Below are 21,742 nucleotides of genomic sequence, written 5' to 3'. Positions count from 1 at the left end.
TGAGATTTTTGAAATTTATCATCCAAAGCCTGAGAAATAAATTCTTTTAAACTTTCAAAATCAAAGTCTTTTTTCTGACTCTGTTGAGCAGGAGGAAGCTGCTGTTCATGTTTGTGTGTGGGGGATCCCCCCCCTGCTGGCTTTCCTTCCTGCTTCTTTGAAGCCATCCTGCCACGTAGGTTGCATTTTCTGAAAAAGGAGATCCTTTTTCCTTTTCCACCACCACAAAGTCCTCTGAAAAAATCCCCCAGGTTTAATCAAATTGGGGATAGAAACTAGACTGAAGCAAGCTCAGATTTTAAAAAAGAATTTTTTCCTCTTCTCCTGTTCCTCCTTATTACAGGCAGCGCAACTTTGTAGCAGATTAAAGTAACTTCACAAATCCACTCTCACTCTCAGCTCATTAACTCTGCAGCTGGGTGCCATTTTTTTTTCAAACCACTTTCACTCGTTCGTACTTTCTCATAAGTCAAAAAGTCACCAAAGCAATAATACTTGCGATTTCCAGATTTGAGGGTTCAAGTTGATATTTCCGCTATTTGTTAAGATTGGTTTCATTCAGTTTAAATGTTTGCTGTAGCTGGCTTGCTCTGCAGAAGGCAGAGTCGTCCCACGCCGTCCGGAGTCTCAGCAAGTTGAAAGGGAGCCGCGCCTGTTTCCTCCCCAGTAGCGACTTTCTGGGGGCTCACGGGGGCTCAACCTGTACCTTGCCTACTCTGCTCCTACAATCCTACAGATTTCGAAGTTTTCAAGCCGCTTCTCGGTATCGAAGCGGCTCTTACAGGTGGCTGGGCTGGCGGTCCTTAAGAAGGGACCGTCTTTCACCAGAGGCAAACAAACCTCAACACACACAACAGGAAATAAATCAAGCTGCTGTATGTTGATATGTATTCATGGATGAAAGGCCAAAATATCAATGCTCTTTCAATTGCTTCCCTAACCTTTCCAACCTAATCAAGAGCACTGCTTCAAAGAAAGAAGTCCACAAAATTTATTTTCTCTCTCTCTCTCTCTATTTCTCTCTGTTTCTCTCTCTGTCTCTCTGTCCCTGTCTCTCTGTCTCTGTCTCTCTTTCTCTCTTTGTCTCTCTCTCTCTCTCTCTCTTCTATCACCATGAGACTAAAGAGAAAATGCAGGTACTTCTTGTTGAGTAATCACTCCTTCAAGTGACCATTGAAAGTTCTGAAGGTGCTGAATGAGGGGGACTTCCAATGGGCCCTCATAATTGTGGCCCACAAAAGTGTCCCAGCAATCACACGATCATGTGCTTGGCAACTGACTCGCAATTACGATGATTGAAATGTCCCAGGGTTACATGATCACCGCTTGTGATCTTTATGGTTGGCTTCCCACAAGAAAAGTCAATGAGAAAGCCAGTGGCAGGTCACAAACGGTGATCACATGATTGTGAGATAGCAACAGCAATAGCATTTAAACTTATATACCACTCCATAATGCTTTACAGCCCACTCTAAGCGGTTTACAGAGTCAGAATATTGCCCCCAACAATTTGGGTCCTCGTTTTACCGACCTCGGAAGGATGAAAAATTGAGCCAGTCAGGATTGAATTCCAGGCCATGGGCAGAGTCAGCTTGCAATACTGCATTCAAACCACTGCACCACCACAGCTGCAACTGCATGGGATTTTGCCTAATGTTTTTCACTTAAACTAAAATGGAACCTGGAGTTCCAAGATGATCTAGTTAAAGCCAAACTTGTTTTCCTTTATCAAGTTAATTATAGTCTAAGGAATGGGTCCTCAAACTATGGCCCGCGGGCCGCATGCAGCCTGTTGAACCAATTAATCCAGCCCGCAGAGCATCAGGAGGTTGCCCCGCCCACATCACCCTATCCATCCTTCAGCAGAGCGCAGGACTTGCCTTCGGGAGACCTGCGGGCTGGAACCAAAAGGTAAGCAACAATTTTAGCCCTCAGAATGCTTGGGGGGGGGGAGGTTAGAAGAGGCAAAAAAAAAAAAAACAGGCAAAAACGGCCCATTTTTGGCCAAAAAATGAGCCATTTTTGCCTGCTTTGTCACTGCGTTCTTTTGTTTACCAGCTGAGCTAATTATTTCTGGACTGTCAGACTCTCCCTAACTTGCCAACTTCTTATCAGTAAGCTACGTGTTTCCGTATCCACCCACATTCCTTCACACTCTTCCCTTTGTTCTCTTGCCAGAAAGGTCAGGCTGCTGGAAAGCAGCTGGCCCGAACTATTTCAAAATGTAACAATTATTTTTCTTAGTTAGTGAGATGTTTTATTTTCTTTATAACAAATAAATGAGTTTTATTAGAAAATATTTCTTCGAGTTTTATTTCAAAATATTGCAACTTGGATAAGCCACGACCCATCCTCTAATTAAATCAGGGTGATTGTCCCAGAGCCAAACATGGGATTAATCAATGCCCTGACATCTGGTAGCAGACAGACGGTTGATTTATGGCTTTTTTCCTTGTTTGTTATTTCCGATAAGAGCGCATAGGCAATTAGTTTTTAGCTACTGAGGTACGCTAATTATTTTTGCTAAGATGCTGAAACAGAAGAAAAAAGGCAAAATGAAACTAAGACCACTCTTTGTAAATGATTTGATTGATCTTTCCAACGAAGAGGTGGCAGGCAGGAGATTTTCAGATTTCCAGCCCCTTGCTACAGCCACACGCCTGGAACAAGAAACCGTGGGAGCAGAAATGGAGGGAGATAAGACAGAAGCTGTTTTTGAAGATAATGAATTGCGACTGAGGTCGGTAGCTTTTTCTTCTCAATTTGCATGCTATGAATCTATCCTCCCGGAGCCCACAGATTACGATGTGCTTGGTGCTAGGCCAAGAAAGTTTCCACAAACTGCCGAGCAAAATTCCTCCCACGCAGAGAGAGAAATAATTCATTATTCTCCTCGCACTCTTGAGCTCACCCTGGATGAGCTGGCTATGAAAGCCTATCGTGACCGTATAAAATTCTATGAACAGGAGCTATCCCAGGCAAAAATGGCTATACCTATACTTGAGCAAGGTAAGGGAGAATCTCGTGACTTCAAATTCTCAAAAAGTGCCATATTGCCTTCTTCTCCGGAGCCAAAGACACTCCCCCTGGTGGATTCTGTGTCAGGCCAATTAAGACAAAGAGCACTGCATACGTCACATGAAAGTCTCCCTGGTCAAGTTACACATAAACCTGCCACGCAGTCATTTCTTGTAACTGGGCTGCCCGAAGCTAAAGGTGCAGCACCATCTGCTGGCGAAAGTAATTTACTACAGGAAGCTGAAATGCCACAAGTGTTTCCACAGGCCCAAACTCCAACACCCCCTGGTGGTGTTGGTGTCTTTTTAGATGGAACACAACCACACTTAATGCAGCAAAGGCAAATGACTGCATCCCCAGCAGGTCATGCCAATATTGCAGCTCAAGCACAAATGGCAACTGGAATACAGCAGATTCCAGTGCGACATCCACAGCAGCTACAAATGCCTGCATATGTGCCCCAGCCACAAGTGCAAATAGGGCCAGCTCCTGGTCCACCTCCAATGGCACAACCAAGACCATTTTTAGGTCCACAACAGGCACAGCAAATACCACAGGCATTTCTGCCAGCACAGCCAGCATACCAAATGCAGGCTCCTTACCAGGCATTTTCTGTCTCTCCACTAACTGATGAGTCAAAACTAAAAATGTCAGGACACAATTATAAAGCCCGGGTCAGTGAGATTACACTATTGCTTCTTAGAGAAGGCACTCACTGTATGGTTTTTAACCCTCCTGCACAACCTTGGACTTTTGTAATAAGAGATTTAGAGATAAGAACTCGCACAACATTATTGATGTCCATGGATACTGAACTGCAGGTCACTTTTCCACCAAATACAACAGCCCGTCAAATTTGGGCTGAATTGGAAAATTGCTACAGGCCTGTCTCAATTGAATCTTCATGTTTACTCATGTCTGAACTCCACGGTTCGAGATTGAGACCTGGTGAACAAATTGGAGGGCATTTGACCAAACTGAAAGGAATCAGAACAGAATTGAGAGAAAGAGGCCATAACATTGAAGATATTCAAATGATCAGCATCATTATTAACTCTTTGAATTATGAATGGAAAGATGCTGTTACAAAAATTAACCAAGTCCCAATTGCTCAACGCACAGTAGACAATGTCTGTAGATTTTTAATTGAAGAAGAGGCATTCATGTTGGCCATGCCACATTTGAGAGGACCACCCGCATCAAGAGCTCCAGCTAGGCGCCCCTTCTGAGGAAGGACCTACGCTCCAAGGATGCCAAGATGCTACACCTGTGATCGTGTGGGACATGCCACCCGGGATTGTCCCCAACGAGTTCCAGCTCCCATCACATACCAGCCCAGAGGAACAGATTCCAAAGGCAGAGGCAGAGGTGGAAGACAAGGTCGTCGTGGTCCCCGGCATGATCCACAAACTCCACTCGCCACATTGGCTTTAACCAATGATCCACAACCTCAACCAGAGTACTACAGACGACTCCTGTGGACTTTGGACAGTGGTGCAGCATTGCATGTTACCTACAGAAAGGAACTTTTCACAGAGATGCACGAGCCTGAACCAGAACTACGTGAACTTTATTCTTTTTCAAATCATCCTTGTCAGGTCAAAGGAAAAGGAACTGTTTATGTTGAAGAGCTCGATGCATTCATTTCTGATGTTTATTACATACCAACAGCAACCAATAACTTACTTAGCCAGAGTCACTTGTCTAGAATATTAAAATTCCAGGTTCACCACCTTGAAAATGCAAGTTACATAGTTAAAGATGGAGATATTGTTGCTGGAACCATATTAATTGGTGGTGTTTATTACTTAAAGCCAAAGCCTAAAACGCAAACACAGGCAAGTATACAAACTCCAAAAAGGGAGAGCACAGGCCCAGAGAGAGATGCTCCAGAGAGAGATCCTGTTGCTATTCCAAAGGGTCCTAAAGCCAACAAAAAGAGAATTGGTAAACAGGTTGCTCAGAGCAAGCCTGAGGTTCCTCATAAAACTGTTAATGTTGAGAATTCACTAACTGGTAAACCTTTGCATTCCAGGTGTATCCACAAATGGCATAGAAGATTGGGACATGCCAGTTTCTGTGTTCTTAGGAAGATGCTGGAGTTCGCAAAAGGTTTGGATCTAAAGGGGTGTAAGGTGTTTTTGGATTGTGCTGTCTGCAAAAAGGGCAAATCCAAAGCAGCAGCCATTCCCAAATGCGCTTCACGCCTGTCAACACGCATTTTTGATTTGGTTCACATTGACATAGTTGGTCCTTTCCCGCCATCATTTGGTGGTAGAAAATATTTTCAAACAATTGTTGATAATTACTCTAGATATGGATATGTATATCCTATGAAAGAAAAATCAGAGACCTTTCAGATCTTTAAAGTCTTTGCAGCCCTTGTTTCTACCCAACACCAAGTTCGCATCGCCAGAATCCAGAGTGATCGTGGTGCCGAATTCATGTCTCAGCGTTTCCAGGACTGGATGCATAAGAATGGAATTATTCATTAGACTTCAGCCCCTGACACACCGGCTCACAACGGAGAGGTACTGCAAACCATGATGCATTGTCTCCTAGAAGACGCCAACCTTGATATGATATACTGGGGTGAAGCTATCAAGTATGCAAATTACATTGTCAACCGTACTTGGAGCAGTGTAACAAATCAGACTCCTTTCTTCATGTTGTATGGCTACAAGCCCGATCTTAAAAACATCCATATTTTTGGTTCATATGCTATGGTGAACATTCCCTTAGCTCAAAGAAGAAAAGGAGGTCCAACAGCAAAGAGACTGAGATTTATGGGTATTGATGATAACTCAAAATGGAGCAGATTTATTGATTCTAAACATGCAATTGTGATTTCCCAATCTGCAAATTTTGAAGAAGATATTGACTGGTCCAGGATTCATTCCAATGATCCTGGAGTTTATTTTCCTAGAGATGATACTGCTGATGCCACGCAGATTGATGATCAAGATTCCACTGATTCTTCTCAACCCAATGTTCCGTCTTCGCAAGCCACGGATGCTGACGCTAGTGACGAAAGTGAGGACGAGGACAAAGAAGAAGACTGGACAGTTGTTCCAAGACGTTCCAAGAGGGTCACAAAAGGAATCCCTCCACAATGATATTCTTGGCAACTGACAAAAGCACCCTTGCCTTTGATTTGCAATGTTACACTTCCACCTGATAATTTCATGCAAATCAAGCAGCTCCCTGATTCAGAGCAAGACAAATGGTATGATGCAATGCAGGTTGAAATGGACAGTCTAAAGAAACTTAAAGTATTTACACCTGCAAAACCTCCAGCAAACAAAAAGGTCATTGGCACTCAATGGGTCTATAGAATCAAAAAGAAACCAAATGGTGAGTCACTGTACAAGGCCAGACTTGTAGCTCAGGGTTTCGCTCAACGTTATCCTGAGGACTACACAAATACTTACTCACCGACAGTCAGAACTGAGAGTGTAAAAATTGCTTTAGCAACTGCAACTATCCTTGGTTTAGAAGTTTTCCAGTTTGATGTTGACACGGCTTATCTACATGTAGACCTAGATGAAGAGATCTACGTGAGAAGTCCTCCAGGATTCCGACAGCAAGAAGGGGATACCTGGTTCCTAAACAAAAGTCTTTATGGTCTGAAACAATCTGGTTTAATGTGGTATTTATGTCTTACTGACAAACTAAATTCAATGGGCTTTATTAAGTCCGAAACTGATGAGTGCGTGTTCACAAAAAGATCTAACGATGCATATGAGATAGTTCTTGTTTATGTTGATGATATTGTTTATATCGGTCCAAATAAGCAAATGAGTGAAATTTTTGCCAAAGCTTTGCAGAGATACTTCACATTGAAATCATTAGGTCACATTAGCACTTATTTAGGTGTTCAGATTGAAAAAACACAGAAGGGGTTTAGTCTTTCACAAGAAGGTAAAATTGAACAAGTTTTGCATCATTGCAACATGAAAGATGCTAACACAACAAAGACACCCATGCAAACAGATTTTCACAACTTGACACAAGAAGCAAGTCCTGAGTTCGAGGATCAAACACTTTATCGTTCAGTCATTGGGTCACTGTTGTACATTAGTAGTTGGATCAGACCCGACATTGCACTTAGTGTTAATTTCTTATCACGACACGTAGGTAAGGCAAAACAGTTTCATTGGACATGTATTAAGAAATTATTGAGATACCTAAAATACACTAAACACATGAAGTTATTGTTAGAACCAACACATACTGATTATGCAGAATTATGTTGTTATGCAGATTCTGATTGGGCAAGTGATAAGAAATCACGTAAAAGTACTTCAGGTTATATGATGTTCTTAAATAGATGTCCTGTTTATTGGCAAGTACGTAAACAGAATTTTGTTTCTTGTTCATCTACTGAAGCTGAATATGCTTGTGTTTCAGATGCATGTAATTCTCTAACTTGGTTTGATGCTTTAGTCACAGATATCTGGACACACCCGATCCGACCAATCACCGTGATGGAAGACAATGAATCAGTGGTTTATATTTCTGAATCTCATTTTACAGGTTCTAGGTCCAGACACATTGACATCCGTTATCAAAACATAAAACATTTAGTGAAAAAAGGTTTTGTTAAAATGCAATATGTATCTACACATGATCAAATTGCTGATATGCTCAACAAACCACTCTCAGCAGCTCAACATGAGTATCTGCGTAAGAAAATGTGCCTTATTTGATGATGTACTGATATTCGCTCAACTGGCAAAAGAAGGGGAATGTCACTGCATTCTTTTATTTACCAGCTGAGCTAATTATTTCTGGACTGTCAGACTCTCCGTAGCTTGCCAACTTCTTATCAGTAAGCTACGTATTTCCGTATCCACCCACATTCCTTCACACACTTCCCTTTTTTCTCTTGCCAGAAAGGTCCGGCTGCTGGAAAGCAGCTGGCCCGAACTATTTCAAAATGTAACAATTATTTTTCTTAGTTAGTGAGATGTTTTATTTTCTTTATAACAAATAAATGAGTTTTATTAGAAAATATTTCTTCGGGTTTTATTTCAGAATATTGCAACTTGGATAAGCCACGACCCATCCTCTAATTAAATCAGGGTGATTGTCCCAGAGCCAAACATGGGATTAATCAATGCCCTGACATGCTTTTAGCTTACAGAATGCTTGTGGAGGTGGGGAGGTTAGAAGAGGCAAAAAAACAGGTAAAAACGGCCCATTGTTAGCCAAAAAATGAGCCATTTTTGCCTGATTTTAGCCTGCAGAATGCTTGTGGAGGGGGGTGGGGGAATGAAAGGAGGCAAAAAACCAGGCAAAAATGGCCCATTTTTCACCTTCACCACCTCCACAAGATAGAGAGAGAGAGACAGAAAGAGAGAGGGAGAGAGAGAAAGAGAGAGGGAGGGAGGGAGAAAAGGAAAGAGAGGGAGAGAGAGAGAGAAAGAAAGAGAAAGAAAAAGAAAGAGTGAAAGGGGGAGAGAGAGAGAAAGAGAGAGGAAAAGAGAAGGAGAGAGAGAGGGAGAGAGAGAGAGGGAGAGAGACGAAAGACAGACAGACAGAGAGACAGAAAGAGAGAGGGAGAGAGAGGGAGAGAAAGAGGAACAATGAAAGAGAGAAAGAGGGGAGAGGGAGAGAGAGGGAGAGAGAGGGGGAGAGACAGACAGAGAGAGGGAGAGGGAGGGAGAGAGACAGACAGAGAGAAAAGAGGGAGAGGGAGAGAGAAGGAGAGAGAGAGAAAGAAAAAAGAAAAAGAGAGGGAGAGAGAGAAGGCAAGAGAGAGATTTCTCAAGTTCCTTGGTGCTAAGAAGAATTGCAGCAAAACTGAGTTTCCTGAAAAGAGGGAGAGGGAGAGAGAAGGAGAGAGAGAAAAAAAAAGAAAAAGAGAGGGAGAGAGAGAAGGCAAGAGACAGAGAGATTTCTCAAGTTCCTTGGGGCTGAGAAGAATTGCAGCAAAACTGAGTTTCCTGAAGTGGACCACTAGACTCCTAAACAACTGAAAAAATGAACTAGTAAAAAGAAAAGGCAACCAAAAGAGCAACATGCAAACAAAAGCAAATAAAACACCCCCAGGAGCAAAGCAAATTTAAGTTTAATTTGTGTGCATTGTTCAATGGACTGTTAAATTGGCCACGTCCACCCAGTCACATGACCTAGCCATGCCCACCTAGTCACATGACCACCTAGCCATGGCCGCCCAGCTGATCCGGCCCCCCAACAGTTTGCGGGACCATGAATTGGCCCCATTTAAAAAGTTTGAGGACCCCTGCCCTAGATGATAGGCTCAAGATCCAGATGGAAGCTAAAACATATGTGAAGAAAAGGACAAGGGTAGACATGATAGCAGTGTTCCTATATTTGGGGGGCTGCCACAAAGAGGAGGGGTCAAGCCATTTCCCAAAGCACCTGAAGGCCAGACAAGGAATAATGGATGGAAACTGATCAATGAGAGATTCAACCTAGAAATAAGGAGAAATTTTCTGACAGTGAGAACAATCAACCTATGGAACAGCTTGCCTTCAGAAGTTGTGGGAGCTTCATCACTGGAAGCTTTCAAGAAGAGATTGGACTGCCATTTGTCAGAAATGGTGTAGTCTCCTGTTTCTGCGGAGGGTTGGACTAGAAGACCTACAAGGTCCCTTCCAACTCTGTTAATCTGTTAAAATAATTGATGATTATTATTAAATCTCCAGCAAAATGCTGTCCTAGACAATCCCTTTTTGTACAAATGTAATTTAGTCCAGTATACTTTCAGTATTATTTTCTGCTGTATAAATTGGTCCATTGACCCACTTGCTATAGAGGTTAAGACACTCTCCCCATTATCTAACCATTTTTGGATTTCTAACTCTTTATTCCATTAATTTCTTAGCATTGATTTATTAGTAGTAAATATATATAGAATATAATAGTAGGTTTTTAGTTTTAAATAGTTTACCAGTTGTTGTAGCACAGGGGTGTCACTCAAGACCCGCAGGGTGCTTAGATCTGGTCTGTGGGGCCACTCTGGAAATAGTGAAGGTCCAGTCCGCGGTGCCTCTGCCAGCAAAAATGGAGCTCAGGAGGGCTGCCTGCAGCTCTGCCAAGCTCCGTTTTTGCTCGCAGAGGGTTGCAGGAGGCTGTTGCAGCTGAAAACGGAGCTCAGGAGCCGATTTTCACTGGCAGAGCGCTCTGGCCACAGGTGCCCATGAGTGGCCAATTTGGCCATGCTTACCCTGGCCTCACCCACCCCGGCCCCTCGAGGTCAAACACAACCCTGATGTGGCCCTCAATGAAATTGAGTTTGATACCCCTATTGTAGTATGTCAGGTGTTTAAGAAGCTGAAAATGCTGCTGGTTCAAACAACGTTGTTAACAAATGTTATAACTGGTTCGATTTATAAGCCGCCCTTCTCCGGAGATTCAGGGCGGCTTACAATGCATTAAGCAACAGCCTTCATACTTTTATATATACCTGCTTAGTAGGGCTTTCGGCCTCCCCTAAGCGGTGTTCTTTTTTATACAAAGTCAGTTTATTGCCCCCCCAATCCGGGTCCTCATTTTACCTACCTCTTTTTTAAAAAAAATTTTTATTGAAAATTATTAAAAATTACAGAAAAAAATATAGCAATATGGATAGAATTGCAGAGAGTAATATAATACATATAGAGTTTTAAAAGCATCAATTTTCGCCTAGAGATAGTACAAACCTCCATTAAACCAAATCATCAAAAAAAGAAAAGATTATCCAGAAGAAAGAATTCTCAACTGCCATGCAATGCTCCTATAAATATTTACCCACATTCACACTAAGATTAATATTTTACATTCTTCTTAAGATTTCTTTTTTTGCAGACAAGCATATCACCTGTCCAACTCCTATATAACCTTGATTCTTGTCTATCTCGCAAAAGTCCGGTAAGCTTGTCTGCTTCTGCACAGTCCATGATCTTTGAGTTTAACGTAGCCTCCGATGGAATATTTTTGGATTTCCATTCTTGCACAAATGAGATCCTGGCTGCAATGATGATGTGGAGAGAGAGATACCAATTAGATTTGTTTAAGTTCTCTGGTTTCATGCCTAGTAAAAACGTTTCCGGGTTCAATTCTATCCTACATCCTATGATTTCTAAAATCCATTTTTGAATTCTAGCCCAATATTCTTTTGCTCGGGGACAGGTCCATCAGCTATGAAAATAAGTTCTCATAGCAGCGTTGCATTTCCAACAAACCGGAGAGGTTCCCGGGAACATTTTCGATAATCTAGCCGGAGGCAGGTACCATCTATACAGCATTTTGTATATAATTTCCTTATAGGAAACCCATTGTTAGTTTTAAGGTTTCCCCCCAAATTTCTTCCCATTTTTCAAGTTCAATCGAATATCCCAAATTTCTCCCCCAGGCAATCATTGAGTCCTTGATAACCTTCTCTCCAATCCAACCCATTAAGAGGAATTGATAGTTTGGATAATACCTTCTCATCCTTCCCCAAAAGATCTTATCAAGTTTGTAGGGAGTTATAGATTCCTCCCTTGTTTTTGTCCTGAGCTGTCCTGGATTGGATCTAACTCATAGCCTGATTCCACCAGCGTATTTTGAGATTTTACTTTGCCTAAAGGATCCAACAGAACTTGGTAAGTTAATGGTTTATTTCTGTTATAAAGGGTCGGGTATATCATCGCCTCTAGAGGGGAAAGCCAAATCGGAGTCATCAGGTAATATTTATTTCTTATTCGATCCCAAATAGTCATCAAAACCTTTTGGATGAAGTGGTCCATAAAATATTTATGTTTTTTGGGCCTTTCCTGACTCAGATAATAATGCCACCCCTGTTGCAAATTGTGGCCTTCCAAAATAAGGATTCTCCTCCTCCTCAAAGCAATCCAGTCTCTGATCCAATTTAAGACAGCTGCTTGATGGTAAAGCTCCCATTTAGGTAGGCCAAATGCTCCCCTGGAAGGGGATTCCTGAAGCATTTTCAATTTAATCCTTGGTTTTTTGTTCTGCCATACAAATCTACATATACATTGATCTAAAGATTGAAAAAAAATTGTATGTAATAAAACTGGGGCTGTCTGAAAAAGAAAAATCCATTTAGGCAAGATATACGTCTTAACTACTGCAATTCTACCTAATAATGATAACTGTAATCCTTTCCATCCTTCCAGCATTTCTTTAGTTTGACCAAATAGTTTCCGGTAGTTATCCTCTTTAATGGTCGTGCATTTGGATGAAAGCCAAATGCCTAAATATTTCAGTTTTTTAACTATCTGAATCCCTAGTTCTTCCTCTAACTGCACTTTTTGATTCTTTGTCATATTCTTAATTAGAATCTTGGCTTTATCTTTATTTAATTTCAATCCCGCTACTTTCCCGTAAGCCTGGACTCCTGGAGCAAGATTGGTCCTGATTCCAAAGATTCGTCCAAGACAAATATCAAATCGTCCACAAAGGCTTGGAGCTTAAACTCTCCCCCTCTGATCCTTAGCCCTCTAATTCCTTGGTTCCTTCTGACCTCATTCAATAATGACTCTAAGGTTAAGATAAATAAAAGTGGAGATAATGGGCATCCCTGTCTAGTACCTTTACTGATATAAATATTTTCAGACTCCTCCCCATTAATAAATATTTTCGCTGTCTGTTTCACATATACTGTCTGGATCTTTCCCTGAATTCCATTTTGCTCAACTGTGCAAAGAGAAAGTTCCAGCTCACTCTGTCAAAAGCTTTTTGTACATCCACGGAGACCAGGGCCACCTGTTTATCAGAATTACATTCATAATATTCTAATATATTCAATATAGTTCTCACATTATCTTTCAATTGTCTGTGAGGTAGGAAGTCATTCTGGTCTCCATGGATGTACTCATTCAAAAAAATTTTTAGTCTCTTCGCTAAAATCGTGGAGAATAATTTGTAATCGGAATTAAGCAGGGAGATCGGCCTGTAATTTTTAATCAGAAGCAGATAATTGCCTTCCTTTGGAATTAATGTAATATACGCTTCGGACCAGGAGGGTGGCGTTTGACCAAAGACCAGAACCTCATTAAACACTTCAGTCAAAATTTCCCCGAAAGTCTCAAGGAGGGCCTTATAAATTTCTATTGGAAGACCATCCGTATCTGGGGTCTTTCCCTTTTGTTCTCTTAATACTAACCTTACTTCCTTCAAGGTAATCTCTGCATTCAGTATTTCTTTCATTGGGAGTGGGACCTTCCGGGAATCAGCTCTAGCCAAATACTCTCTAATCTCCTGGTCCTGTTCGTCTCCAGCTGTATACAAGGCAGCAAAATATTCTTGTATTATTTTTCCTTTCCCTTCCTTAACCAAGACACATCTTCCCATTTGGTCTCTTAGACAAACTATCCTATTTCTCTCCTGTTGCTTCTTCAATCTATAGGTAAGCCATTTTCCCGCTTTATTTGCATGTTCAAAGTGCCTTTGTTTTGCCCATCTAATTTTAGTAGCCAATTCTTTCTGATCTAATAAATTTAACTGGTGCCAGGTTATTTTCTTCTCTTCAATTAGTTTTAAATCCCCTGGGTCTGCCTGCAACCTCGCTTCCACTTTCTCCAATTCATACATCAATTTACTCCGTTTCCATCTCTGGGTCTTCCCCTTTCCAATTATATGGGATGATACTACTTCCCTGATCACCGCCTTCGCCGTATCCCAGATAATCTGGGGACTTGTATCTTCCTTCCTATTGATCCTAAAGAAAAAAACCATCTCCTCCTTTAGCTTTTGAAGTAGGTCTTTGTCTTTTAATACTCCTACATCCATCTTCCATCTCTTTATTCTGCGGGCTCCTCTCCATAATATTTTCAACGTACTATGGTCTGCCCAGTCATTAACCTCAATTGCCACATCTAACACCTGGTCACATAACCCTACAGTCATCCAAGCCATATCTAATCTGGATCAGAAATGGTGTCTGGGGGAGAAATAAGTACCCTGTTTCTTTCCCGGGTTTCTGTCTCTCCATATATCTCTCAGCCCTGTTACCACTCTAATCTGTTTACAAATTTTTGGCAAAAGCTTTCTCCTCTTTTTCCCAGCTTTACCTCTCTCTGGTATATAATCCAAATTTGGGTCTACTACCACATTAAAGTCCCCGAGCAGACAAATATTGGCGTAGTTTACCTCTAATAGCTTCTGATATAATTTCCCGTAAAAGTTTACTTGGCATCCATTTGGGGCATAGATTCCAACCAACAAACATTTCCTTTGGTTCATTGTTACCTCTACCATTAGGACTCTACCTTTTTTCCCGGCATAAATTAATTTAGATTCTAAGTGTCCTTTTATATATATCACTACTCCCTTCTTTTTCTGATCCGCCAGGGAGGCATACAAATTTCCCAGTCTTTTATTCTCCAGTATCGCTTTCTGGTTTCCTTTTACATGAACCTCCTGCAAGCATATCATTTCATAAATTGCTTTTGCCAACCCGTTAAACACTCTCTTTCTCTTACATGGATTATTTAAACCATTAATATTAGCTGAAAATAAGGATACCCCCACCTCTCCCTTTACCATCCTCCTTACTACTTATTTATTGCTTGCTCTCTGTTTTCTTTCTAGTCTGTCGGGTTTTCCTCGGGGAAAGGGGTTCTTTCCTTCCTCCAGCTCCTTCCCTATCTTTCTCCCCTTCCCATCTGTTCGTTCCTTATGTTCTTCATCCTCCTGTAGGTCTTCTAAGCTTTCATTTTCCGCTTCCCCCTTGGTCTCCAAGTCATTCACCTTAAAATTTAGCTCATAAAAATCTCGTGCATCTCTCAAGTTCTCAATTTTAATCCTCTTGTCTCGCCAGGTTATCAATAAACCTTCCGGTATCAACCATCTATATAGAATTGCATTTTTCCTTAATTGCATCGTCAGAAATTGGTATCTTCGCCGCTGTTCTCTAACTTTCCTAGGGATTTGCTTTAAGATCATAATTTGTTGTCCTTTATATGATATCACCTGGTCCCTTGCTTTCCTATAAACCTCCTCCCGTATGTCCTTCTTACAAAATCGGATATGAATTTCTTGAGGCAAATTATATTGTTTTGCATATCCCGTAAATACCTTATAGGCCTCATCAATGTCTTTCATTATTAACGCCTTATCTTTTTCCAAGATTTCAGTTAAGATCCTTCCAACTACTTCTCTCACACATTCTTCTTTATCTTGAACCATGTTCTGCATTCATAGGAAAAAGGAGGAGCGTTCCATCTGTAAAATGATTATTTCTTCTTCCATAGTCCTCGTAGTTGCGGCCTGCTCACGTTCCAAGCCCGCCAAGCATTCTTCATATCTATTGGTATGGACTTCCACTTTGTGAAGTCTCCCCTCTTGTTTAACTATTACCTCTCGCACTTCTGTCAATTGTTCATTTAATACTTCAATGTCTCCCCGCACCGCTCCCATTTCACTTCTCAAATTCGTTGTTAAATCCTCAAAGTTCTTCATCATTACCTCTTACATCGTCTGCATCATTCCCTGTAGATCAGTGGTTCTCAACCTGTGGGTTGCGACCCCTTTGGGGATCAAACGACCCTTTCCCAGGAGTCGCCTAAAACCACCGGAAAACCAGTTCTGGGGCCCCACCCACCCCCGCGTTATCCCCAATCTATTGCTGCCTCCTGAATCCCAGCTGATGGCTAGAGGGAAAAAAAACTGTTTAAACTCTTGCTGCGGGGCTTCAAAGGGCCACCCTACAGCTGATCAGTGTTAAAAGAAAACAAATGAGTAGACCGGTGTCTGCAAAAATAAATGGGTAGACCCAGCGGTGGGATTCTACTTCGGTAGAACCGGTTGTTAAGTACTTAAGTAGTTAAGCCAGTGGTTCCCAAAGTGGGCGGTACCATGCCTTAGGGGGCGGTAAGAGGCAAGGGGGGCAGCAGGGGGGTGCTAGAGGCAAAAGGGGGCAACAGGGGGGTGCTAAGTGGCAAGGTGGGTGGCCCCCACCCTTTGGCCTGTGCCTCGCAGGTTACCTCCTTCCAAGTAAACAGCAAGAAAAAACAATTCCTTTCAGCTTCAGCATAGGCTAATTAGCTCATTGATTAGATCTGCCTCCCGACTCTCAGCTGATTTGCTCTCAGCTGTTTTGCGCTGGGCTCTGCAGCTTGCTGCAAAGAACTAAATTGCTGGAGCAGATTTTTTTTTCTCCTTATGCAAATTAAGCTGAAAACGAAACTGGAAGTAAAGCAGGCTTTGGCTGTTACGTTGGAAAATTAGACAGAGGCAGATTTATTTTCTTTTTCCTCATCAAAAAAATGTAGGTGCAAACAAAAGGAAATTTAGGGCAAAAGAGGAGAGTTCAAGATTTTAAAACACAAAAGAAAAAAAGCTCTATTTAACTAGAGAATTGTAATAATTGAAATAGTATTAATTGTATATTGTGTTGAAAGCAGAAATGGTTAAGTTGTGGTTTGGAGGAATATATGGGGGAAATTATTTGGTTTATTATTATTGGTAAATATAATTAATTGATTTGTAAGAAATTGGATGGCATGGAAATAATTGGAATATTCATGTTCATATTGATTAATATACAAAAAAGATAGTTATATAACTAATTGATTTATATTAAAATGTTGAATTTGTATTAAACAACTGTAATATTACATAATTAACCAATGTGAGGATGGATTTAAAAATAGATGACAATGGGAAGAGGTATAATATAGAATAGAAGGGAAAAATTGAATTTGATTAAGATTAGAGATGAGGATGAAGGGTAATATTGGTTTCTTAAAAAAATAGATGAGGAATAAATATGGCAAAAAGGAAATATAGAAATTGTAAATTTAATTGAAATGACTAAACACTGTTTAAATTTGTGAACTGGCCAAATACTCTGTTCAAAGAAAATACATTGTATGTTTGTACGTGTGTTTCTAATTATTGCTATTTATTCATATTTGTTCTCTTTTATTCTTTAAAGTTTAACAATTCATTCTTTATCTTAATATCTTTATATTTGTTTGGGGTTGCCTTTCTTCCCTTTCATCTTTTTTATTGTACAGCAATCTTTCTCCTCAAACCTACCACCTCTCTCTTTTCTTTCCTTCTTACTTTCTCTTCCCCCTCTTCTTCTCCTCCCTACTTCCTCTTCCTTTCTCCTTCTCCTCCTCTCTTCCTCCCTTTCTTACCCTCACTCTTACTCTAATTTCCTTTCCCTTCCTTCCTCCCTTCTCTTCCTTCCCTTTTCCATCTCTCTTCTCTTTCCTTCATCCCTCTCTATTGCTGTATTCATTTTCAATTTTATATTTTCCACTATGGAGTCCAGGCAACCCCGGTTTTCCTTTCATTTATCAAGTATATTTCTCAAAATTTCCCCTCATCTTTTTAATTATTAGCAGTATATTTCATTTTATTCCATTTTTCTATTGAACCCAGTGTAATCATTTTTATCTTTTTTTTCAATTATTTCCTTTTCAATATTTCCTTGTTTCTCTTGCTTCTCATTCATCTTTTCTCTTTCTTTTTTTGCAAGCTAACCAATTCTCTGCTTCTTTATTTCCCTTAAATGCCTCCCTTATTTTTTGGAACATCTCCCTTAGTGTCTCAAATTCATCCTCCCAATTCTTCATATTTTCAATTTTAAAAGGCTAGGATTTTTAAGCTTATTCTTTTCATTTACATATGTGGGGGGGGGATGATTTTCAAGGAGCCACAAGGAGGCTGAGAGCAGAGTCATTCTGACAGTGTCTTTTAAAATTGCTTGGAAGACCCATTTTTTCCCTAACAATAATGGTTTGTATACTTTGGAATAAAACATATACCTGGAAAAAGTACTTGCAAAACTTGGACAAAAGGAAAAGAAAGGCAAGACTGGACTCATTATCAGTAGCTAGTTAGTTCATTGTTATTAGTGACTCCCACTGATTCTAAACTCATTTTAAGACTGGGATTGGTGACTACTGAAATTTAAGTATTCACCATTGGTCTCAAAAATCTTTGATTAGTGAGGACCTGTCAGAAATCACTTTTTTCAGCCCTCTGGGTAGTCTTTTGTGCATATGGACTACTCAGAGGGCTGAAAAAGTTATTTTTGACTGGTCCTTGCACTTTTGACCAGTCCTCGAACTTACGACTGTCCTCACATTTTACGTTTTTCTCCCTATCTTGTCACCATGGTGAAGAGAAGCAGTTGTGAAATGAGTGACATGGTTGTTAAGAATGCTGCACGAGCATAAATGTGAGGATGGTCATAAGTGTGAGGACCAGTCAAAAGTGTGAGGACCTGTCAGAAATGACTTTTTTCAGCCCTCTGAATAGTCCCTATACACATAATCATGGCCACCCGGTCACATGACCAGCTAGCCATGCCCACAAAATAAGCCACGCCCACAGAACCGGTAGTAAAAATTTTTAGAATCCACCCTTGGTTGGGGGTCACCACAACACGAGGAACTGTATTAAAGGGTCAGGGCATTAGGAAGGTTGAGAACCACTGCTGTAGATTCTGTAGCGAGGGGGAATTCTCAATGTATTTGCATCTTCTATAGATTTAGATGACATTTGGAGCGATAATACCGGTGATGACGCCGAGGGGGGCAGTAAAGCTTTCTTGCTCCCTTTAGTAACCATTGTAGCCACTGCAATGGACATCTCTCCTTGAGGTCCTCCTTGATTTTTGTTTGGAGACCAAAATTTCTTCCAACCCAGCATACAAAGTTCTCTCCAATTTTTCAGCTTACTTTGTCTTTCTCTTCCTCAAATTCTCTATTTATCAATTAATTTAAATCAACCCAATATATACGATTAATATGCAATTTTTAGCTGATCTATTAAGTATAGAGATTATTTTCCACAATAACAATAGTAGATCAGTACCCTCTGTATATAGTGTAAATATACTATAAATCTGTTTAAGTTTCTATTCAGCCTAGTACATCACTCAGACCTGATCAGTTAATAAGGATTGGGGAAAGGAGGGAGAGTGCTGTCAAAAGATTAACCAAAAAGGAAAGGAAAAAGGAAAAAGGAAAGGGGGAGGACCAAATCTTTAAATTTTAGACTTCCTCCGAGTACACCCACGATATTCTTTTGGAGTTTCCAAATCTGCCATGGGTGGAGGCGCTGATCTTATATTGCTGACAGTTCCAGGCAAGGACGTTTCCAGTTACAAATATAGAGTATCAGAAAGCTAGTAATTCAGCTTGGTAAGGGAGATTATTAATAGTTTGTCCCAGATTTATAAGTATAATCCAATCAAGGAGATAACAGATACAAAAAAGAGAAAAATCACACCTCACTACCAGATCTTCCCCTATTAAGTAGGCAGATTTTTTCACTGTCCGGGTTACTCTCTCTCAGCCGCTGATCAAGTGAGGCTATTTCGCCTCACAGCTTGTCCTGGCAATTAGAGCTTCGCACTCTCTCTCTCCACACTCCTCACCTCCAAGTTCAGCATTGATCCACAACAAATCCAATAATCCAAGTTCTCCAGCTCTCTGCAATCGGCTTCCTATCCAACACGGTGAGTCATTCCTTCGGGGCTGCCATTCCTCAGTGCCCTCTCCTTGACTTCAGAGACCGAAAGAGGATCAAGCCTTCAGCACGCCGGATCACATCCACACGCGCCCTGCACTCCTCACTCTCCCCGCTCCCTCCGGGGGTGGTTTTGGCAGAAAAAAAAGCTGTCTGAATCAAGGAAAAGAAGATCAGATCGGGAGCTCTTTTCCTAACCTTCTTCTCGTTACGCTGACATCACCATTACTGTTTATCCAACTGGAGGTGCTATATATGTATATTCCAAAGTTGCCTAAATGACAAATTTAATAACAATTGTTGGCTTCCAGTATTTAATACTTGGCAATTGGTAAGCATGATAGTATAGCTCTAGATTTGGAAAACCAAATCTTCCTCATTTATTGGTAATTACATTTTCTGAAAATATTCTGAATATAAAATATTCTTGGCATCAAAGAACGCCATACAAATTTTCTAAACAAATAATCTGAAATGTCTTTGTATATTAATAGCTAAGGTTGGTAGTTATGTTGGTTGTTGATTTGACCCATGAGCTTGGTGATTTGGTTGCAAACATTTCATCTCCACTCGAGGAGACATCTTCAGTGCACTTTGGATTGTGCTTATCTGGGCGAGCACTGGCCTTTAAATATCTTTCTGAGTCCTGGTCTGATTTCGGCTTGTGTGATTGGCTGGCTGTAGTTGCTGAGTCAAAGTCCTTGTTTTAAGTACTGCTGTGTGATGTAAATTAGTGCTGCTGCTGTTCAGATGTCTTCTGATGATGCCCTTTTGAAGACAGAAACAAACCAAAGTTCAGGCATGCAGCAACTGTGAGAAGAAACAGAAAGAAAATAAAATCAACCAGACTGCACAAATACTTCCTGGCCATCAAGAGACATGACCTTTTATCCCTCATGTTCATTCATGAAGACTCAAAAGGACACAAATTCGATCTAACCGGGGCCACAGTTGTAACCCAGGCAAAGTCAAGGAAAGAAAGGGAATTCCTGGAAGCCTGGTTTTCCACCAATAAATCAATAACAGACAAACTGACATTGACCCAATCTACTAATCACTTAGAATGGAATAATAATATCAACCACAATCCCGAAGCCAGCATTTAAAGACCAACGAACAGCCATGCTGCAAACAAAATTATAATTTCACAGATCACAAGAAATCGGACCACATCATACACAGCCGATCAAATCAACCTGAAACCATACCATGTTATCATCAAAAGACATCCAAACAATAACCAGCACTAATTTATTATCACACAGATGGTACTTAAAACAAGGACTATGACTCAGCAATTACAGCCAGCCAATCATACAACCCAAAATCTGACCAGGACTCAGAAAGATATTTAAAGGCAGTGCTCCCCCAGACAAGCACAATCCAAAGTGCACTGAAGATGTCTCCTGAATGGGGATGAAATATTTGCAACCAAATCGCCAAGCTCGGGGATCAAACCAACAACATAAGCAAAGAATTTATTTTCTGAAAATATTTCAGAACTGGAATTCCTTTCAAAATATAAATTAATCTGGGAATAATATTCATTTTGAGGTCATTCAGGTATCCCCAAACCGTGAGATTTAATGACTCCCATTTATCGCTATTTGAAGAAATCTCAAAGGATGTATTTCTTTGGGTAGTCCAAATAATGATACTGCCTTCTGTTTTTTTTCTTTTCTTAGTACAATTCTTTTTTGTACAGTAAGTTGGTTAAATTAAAGTTATTTTTATTAACAGAAAAGTTACATGAAGCATTTGTACAAATAAACTTCTTTGTGCTATAATTCCCTTAATAAAAAAGTTTCTATTTCAAAACTTAAACTTTGAAACCAAAACTTTGGTTTTCAGAGTAATGCAAACATACTATATTATACCAACTTTTAATAGTTAAGTTACAGTTCAGTATCTAATTATCTGGCAGTAAATCTTGCAATCTCATTTTTGTGCATCTGTATTTGACTGTTTATTAAGAGTTACTTATTTGTCCGATAAAGCATTAAATTAACGCAAATCTACAATGAAATCTGCTTGCTTTTAATGTAGTGTTTATTGGCAAAATCCCAGCGAAATATAGGGCATCCGATTTCAGTCCATTTAAAATCCAATATTTATAAATTGTTACAGAGATTATAGGCATTTGTAAATCTTGCTTCTAATCTCTGTAACAACCAATCCGTGCTCTTTTAAACATCCTAATTTCTATTCAGTCACTGATGTTCACTTACCTACTCCGGATTCCGTTGGAAAGATGCAAGCCTCCACCTTGGAGCGCTTTCTG

Source organism: Pantherophis guttatus, chromosome 4 (genome assembly GCF_059756535.1).
Source record: "Pantherophis guttatus breed Tessera chromosome 4, ASM5975653v1, whole genome shotgun sequence".
Classification (NCBI taxonomy): domain Eukaryota; kingdom Metazoa; phylum Chordata; class Lepidosauria; order Squamata; family Colubridae; genus Pantherophis; species Pantherophis guttatus.
The sequence above is the reverse complement of the archived record's forward strand: the minus strand, read 5'-3'. Positions refer to the sequence as shown.